This window comes from Lissotriton vulgaris, chromosome 4_1 (genome assembly GCF_964263255.1).
Source record: "Lissotriton vulgaris chromosome 4_1, aLisVul1.2, whole genome shotgun sequence".
NCBI lineage: Eukaryota > Metazoa > Chordata > Amphibia > Caudata > Salamandridae > Lissotriton > Lissotriton vulgaris.
In genome coordinates this window covers 1,278,721,024-1,278,728,183 of record NC_141691.1, presented here as the reverse complement: position 1 = coordinate 1,278,728,183, position 7,160 = coordinate 1,278,721,024, and positions in this window count along the sequence as shown.

The window sequence follows — 7,160 nt, the reverse complement described above, 5'->3', positions numbered from 1 at the left end:
CACCACATATAAATGTTCTTTTTTTAAAAGAATGAGTGCCCTTCGAAGTTTAAAAATGCAAACAAACTAGCCAGCATTTTGAGTGGTAGTGGCACATTTAACAGTCTCAAACACAGTTTTTGACCTTCTAAAATGGCAGGTGCCTGACCTCGCCATCAGGACATTTGTAATTAGATGTCGGCAGCGGATGTTGACTGCTTAGTGGGTGTTAAACATCACGATGGACACAGCCATAGGCTAAAGTGTGTGAAAGCAACATACGAAGGTCAATGGCTGTGTCCGTCTCTGCTGACAATTGTGCACATCGCATACATGTACACAGCAGTTCAAAAAATCTTACTTGCCTCATAAAACTGTTGCCATCAAGATCCCCTCCACTTTTGCTGCGGTATGTGGCATTTTGGAGAAACTATGCCAGGTCGAACAGTGAAGGGGGCCCCTGCCTGTTTGCCAGAGGCGCTGGAGTTGCTGACCAATCAGGTCATGTCCCTGTATATCAAGCTATTTGGCTCACTAAAAAAACAGGTACATGTTTGAAAGGTATATGTGAATTTGCCTAACTGTTTTTTCCATTCACACAGGCTACAATGTCACTTTGAGTTTTTGAGTGAAGTGTAGTGATTGATGCGAAGAGTCATGTATTTTGTTCCTTACTCAGTAAAATGATGTTAAGTATCTGTAAGCACTTTACAATGTTAACAAACAATAACATTAGCACTTGTTGTATGTTCAAAGTCCTATCACTCAGCCTAGAATAGGGGTCTCCAAACAGTTGATTGGGAGCTTCCAGTGGCTCCCATACCCATGCAGAACAGCACACAACATTAAGGTCAGTTATTAGATGCCCACAAGGTCTTATTTCCATATAATAATTAAGGGAAGATGTTCAACTGATATCATGTTTATCAGACTGCAGGGTCTAACAATGACCATTGCTCAGTCAGAATCAAGGGCCAGGCTGGAGCTGAGTCGAAGGGACAAACAGCTGAAGGACGGAGATATATTTGTCATAAAGAAAATGCATTGTTAACTCAAATCTGCAGGATTGCTAAAAAATATGCCCCTGAATGCTTTTAAATGGCCCCCAATTGAAATGGAGAGTTACCAAACTTTTTGAGCTAACACTTCATTTAGTTTTACTCTGAAAAAGTGTTTCCTGTCCGCACTGCAGGCCCCTTACTCTCAGTGGCAGTATTCACTGTGCCATAAGTATTTATGCAACAAACAGCCCCTTTTTACATGTGAGAATTTTAAAGTACAGACAAATGTTCCAGGCTATGAAGTGTATGGTAGAATGTTTCTCTGCACTTTTAAATTCCCCCAATTCCAGAGGACATACAATTGTATGTTTGTGTCATTCACGTAACCAACTCTCACTTTTCCAAGTGAGAGTTTGTTGTTTGCCCTTGACTTAACCCATTCTAAAGTCCAAATCACCACTCTCAGAACCAAAAAATACCTCTCACAAATGTAAAAACACCCCTCCCAAACCCAAGACCAACCCTCCCATTTACATCCCCTTCCCCCAAGTAGAACTTTGTGGTGCCTGATCTGCTCACTAGATGCGCCTTCCTGGGGAGGTTCCCTTTGGCAGTGAATTAGGAGGCAAGATTTGCACCACAGCACAACAGTGCTCAGGACTTTTTTAATACTATAGACTGCCATTTCCTTCCTTTTTATTTTGAAAGGTGCATCTCGTTGTTTTAAATAAATCTCTAATTTTCTTTTCTCCACGTTTGTCCTGGCATTCATTTTTCTTTGCAATTGTTTGAATCCTAGAAATGTTTCAGGCTAAAATGTGAAGTACATATTTATCTTTACTATGATGGCAAGAAATACAACATATGTTTTTAATGTTTACTTTTATAAGTGCATACACTGGTTAACATATTATGTGACAGTCATTTGAGTTCGGGGCAGGCATTCATCATGATAATGGATGTTTGCACAAACAAATAGATGTTTAAAAGTATTCTTGGATGTGTTACTACAGGTGTGTTTGTTTCACCTTGATTACTGATCAGTATAAACACATACATTAAACCTTATTACATATTGTGACAATCTAAATTGGATAGAATACAGGACTTGCAATAGGCAAGAGCTGCAATGTTACATGGATGAATACGCTGGATGATTCATATTTGAGACTAACATTGATCTTACAGGTGATTAATAATAAGGTAAAGGTTCCATCTTCTCTAGTGCCATTTCTACATTATGATACACTGCACTTACACCTATGATATGTAATACATGTATGCAATGTGACAATGTTTAACATTTATTTAAACACACCTGTATGTTGACTTTTTTATTTTTTACTTCATATCCTTTTTTGTGCAAGTGTCCACTTTTTTTTTAAAGCAGCTTGCACCAAATGTATTATTATAATGTGGTCATACAGGTGCGTTTCTTAAAATTTCTCACACATCAACATTACAGACATATGCATTGCACATTGGTTTGCTACTGCTTTTGTGAGTGCTTTAAAAATGCACTCATCCAGAGCAAATGTAAACAGCCAAGTGAAAAGGTAACAAGTAATGGAAGATCTTACCTTCGGTTCCGGCGATGATGGTGCTGATTTGCTTAGTGGTTGAGCAGCAGGACTTGGAAGATCGGATCCATGGTGATACAGGAAGTGAGAAGGTGAGGAAAGGTGAGTTTCTGCCTTATATCTGTTCAAATCAGGTGTGGAGATTTTATCGCCACAGTAACGTTGGCCGGAAGGCACATTGCGATTTGCCCAGTGGACAAACTGGCGGTCCACCTTCCGACAGCCGCTTGTGCCTTTTTCTCCATCTACACGGGTGAATATACCTGGTGGTGTCGGTGGCACTCTGACAGTCTTTCGTCAATCAAACCACCAGCATCAAATTAGACCTGGTGGATGCCTATAAGGTGGGTGGAGAAACCGTTGGAAAATCTGTAAACAAGACCAGGTCCGCCAAGATCTAAATCAGGCTTTAAGTCTCTCTAGCATTATCTTTGGCTTGTGGCTGATTGCTCTGAACTCATTTTAGCTTTTTGTGTGCGAAAAAGAAGATCCATTATCAATATCCAAAGTAACCTAAAAGATCTTTCTTTAATGATGTCCTTCTCATATTTAGTGTGTTATTATTTCAATTATAATGTTACCAAACATATAAGGTCATACTTACCGATATGTATGCGCACACTTGTGTAGTTGATTGTTGGCCGAAAACTACAGCATGTATTCCTTGTTGGTTGAAAAATCCAGCATGTATTCCTATAATCAGGAACAATTCTGAACACATTTCAATGAGTACACTGTCCCTAAACTGGCAACCAAATTCTACAATTGTACGCTGCACCAAGAATAACACACACTTAGCTGCTTAGCAGAGCATCATTTAGTTTGTCTTGTGCTGCTTTTGGAGGTAGACAAAGTTAAATAACTCTTTAAGGCATGCTTCAAAAAAAGGGTTGAGTAGCAATTAAGAAAATTATCTATAAAGAAGCAGGGCAAGCAAAATGTATCAGTGATTGTATAGGCAGATTCTCCTTACAACAATGTTGATATACAGGGTAGTCATTCAGGGGAGCATACCGTGGTTCCAGGGACACTGCTTGCTTTTCCTTGGCTGCCTACCATGATTCTGAAATTGGTGGTCAGTATCTGACTAATAGTTTGCAAACGCAAATGCAGTCCCAAAATGTTTATCCATTCTTTTGTATTCTGAAGTTAGGTTGGGAAGCTTCTTTCATTGCTCCTCCTGAAAGCAATCCAAAAAGAGTTGTAGAACTCCCTTTGCAAATCAGAAACATTTTACCCACACACTTAAAGGTTTTAGAAATTCTCAACTAATACGTAAGCACTTATAAATTAAGTGTTAACTCTGTTTGCAGCACTGTCATCATTCCAGTTACTAGTGGTATTCTTATAAAAATGACCTACACTCCAACTCAAGTACACATAAAATATTCTGTGGATAATCCCTACAAATCTCTAAGCAGATACATGCTATTAGTCAACTCCATTAAATACTGAAGTAGTACCCATGCAGCGTAGGATACCTCCTGTCAGTCTCATGCAATTCTTCATTCATTTATACTATCACCCACCCAGCACTATGTTCTTATTGTATCAGTCTGCCAATACCTAAGCACTTATGAGGCAGATTTACAAGCACCCTGCGCCACAAGTACGTCACTTTTTGTAACTTAGTGATGGCGCCAGGCACTCCTTCATATTTACAAGGAGAGGAAAAGCCACCCGCATGATTTTTGCTCTCTTGTAAATATGACCCCTTCATACACAGAACTTTGCGTTGAAGGGGCATTCCATAGGTGTTGCTGTGGATGTTGCAACGCAACACCCATAGAACAAGACACATCTCCAGATTTATGAGAAATCGTAAATCTGGAGATGCGTGTGAATGCTGCGCCATCCTAGAGTTGGTGTAGCAAGGTTCAACGAGGAGAATTGTTTTCATTTCTCCTAATTTTTTCCTCTTTCAATGCATGCTGGATTCCACATCATACATTGTAAGAGGAAAATGCCTTTACTGTTTTTGTGCAGGAAGGTGTCCCTTCCTGCACAAAAACCAATCTCTGCATGACACAGACATCCTTGCACCATGGTGCAAGGGTGCCTGTGTCACTGCATGGCTGCAGTTTGTGCAGCAGTGCAGAGGGAAGCACAGAGTTGCAACATATTCATGTACAAATGTCACATCCCTGTGCTTCAGAAGTACCACAGTGCAGTGCAGCTAAAGAGCCTGCAGTGTCACGCTGCAGTACATCCTCACAATTATTCACCTATAAAGTCACCATACACTACTAAGGCATTCTTTCAGTCAATCATGCTGTATACATATATTCAACCAAACTTTCACACGATGAACCAATTAAATATTTTTTTTGAGGTCACATGGGATCGCCACACTCTGCGCTCACGAAGCACACACCCGACGTGACTTTGCATGAATATATTCAAAAATAATATACGTTTATTATAAATACAAATATATTCTTTTTATGAATATCTTAGATAATCTCTTGCCCTACTATGTATATTAAAGACACATATGTATTAAACTTTTAGAACATAAAAAATGTTTGCGGGAGTTGCGCGCCCCAGCACGTATATGACATCACGCGGGACCCGCCACCGTGCAAGAGGCGCGTACCATAATTCTCATGTGTCACGAATGCGCGGGAGCAGGAGTCGCCGACTGGTCACATACCAATCGTGCACATCACGTAATAATAAATGTGAATGATGTAACTGAAAAACACGCAGCCGTCGCACACCGTATGCAGATCCCTCATGACTTTTCTAAAATGGCGGCTAGAATCCGCGCACTCAACGTGATGTGTACGCTTTAGGTGCACGACTGAAAAAGTTTTGGAAAAAATGAAAATAATATAAATATATTAAAAAAAATTAAAAATAAAAAAATAAACAATATTTCAGTTTGAATTAAAAAAATATTTTAGCAATTTTCAGAAAAATATAAATTGGTTTTTAATTAATAAAATATTTATAAATAAACAGTTAAAAAACTGTACAAAATCAGTACAAAAAATAGGCATAATTACTATTGCACCTAAAAATTAGCATTTTAAAAACCTTTGTAATTCACTTGAAAACCATAGGTTTCAGGCACGTTATAGTTAGAAATTAGCATTTAGAAAACCTTTGAAATTCACAAAAAAAAACATAGGTTTCAGGCACGTTATAGTTAGAAATTAGCATTTAAAAAACCTTAGAAATTCACTGAAAAAACAAATGTTTCAGGGGTTGGTCATTTCACATGTACAAAACCATAGAAATTCCCCCGTTATAGTTAGTTCTGCTAACTATAACTTGCGCCCCCGCAATGCACTGCTGATGACATCACCTATTACATCACTCATTACATGATCAGTGACATCACTGATGACATCACTGATGACATCTCACTCACTTTTTCACCAATCCAACCCCAACCCCCAAATAAAGACCAACATATGTTACTGCTTTCCCTTCCTCTGATATTTTCCAGGATCTCTAGAATATTCTGAGAGATATTCCTTTCCATTTTTGTGATACCGACCACACACTGCTCTCCTATTAATGCGCATGCAACACCATTCTTAGCTAAAATAAAGGCTACTGCATATCTCGTTTGTTCAGAGTATATGTGCATATTTTCCAACTAAGTGGTGATGTCCAGTGAAGCTGCCACTGTAGAATTAGATACAATTTTCAACATACATCCAAAATACTCTCTAGCTCGTTCACCCCTGCCGTGGCGGTGCCACCGAATGTATTAATAGAGGAAAGGATATATCCAAATGTGATAGCTTTACTGTAATTATTAACTTCCAAATCAGTAACACCCTCACAAAATTTCGTGGTCAATATTCTTTTTACCCATCTTATATATGGTCTACAATACCTGCAAGGTACCCCAAGAGGTAGTACCATTCCCAAAGCCTCGTTCTATGAACCGTTGTACATATCAGAATATGTATCGTTTGATAAATAATTAAAACATGGATGTACATAAAGTGGACCCTGAAAATCTAATGGAGCATATCTAGTATTCCTTCCTTTCATACTGGGATTGTATTTTCTTCCTAAATGCATTACATTTGTGTACACTCCTTCTCTAGAGAAATTGGGATACAAATAAGCATCAGTGCTATTTATTACAGGGCAACACGCTAAATAAATACCTGCCTTTTGAGTGACAGTGAGATCTTGAAAGTGCCAACCTGTCAGGGTGATATTTCTTTTACCAAGGTACAGATCACCACAATACATTTCGGGCATGCACTCTGGGTACCCTGTCCCCCTCTGCTTTCTAGTATAAGCAAGGTCCAGGATATCCCAGTCCGAATTCACCTTTTGCCTCTTCAAAATGGGGGGACGAACATATGTATAATTTATTAATGATAACGCATATGCAGTCCATAAACTTGTAACAGAATTAGTAGCATATCAAGCTGTATTATTTCCAAAGAATTTCTGGTGTGTGTCTTAGAAAACATTGCTATGCATAGTTCTTTTTCTACGGTCTGAGGAAAAGGTCTGATATAAAAGAACATGATGAGGTAACTCCAGAACACTCCAATGCCCAGATCAGCCCCTCTTCCACCAGGAAAAACAACAATATGTCTACAGCTCAATACATTTTATTCTTGAG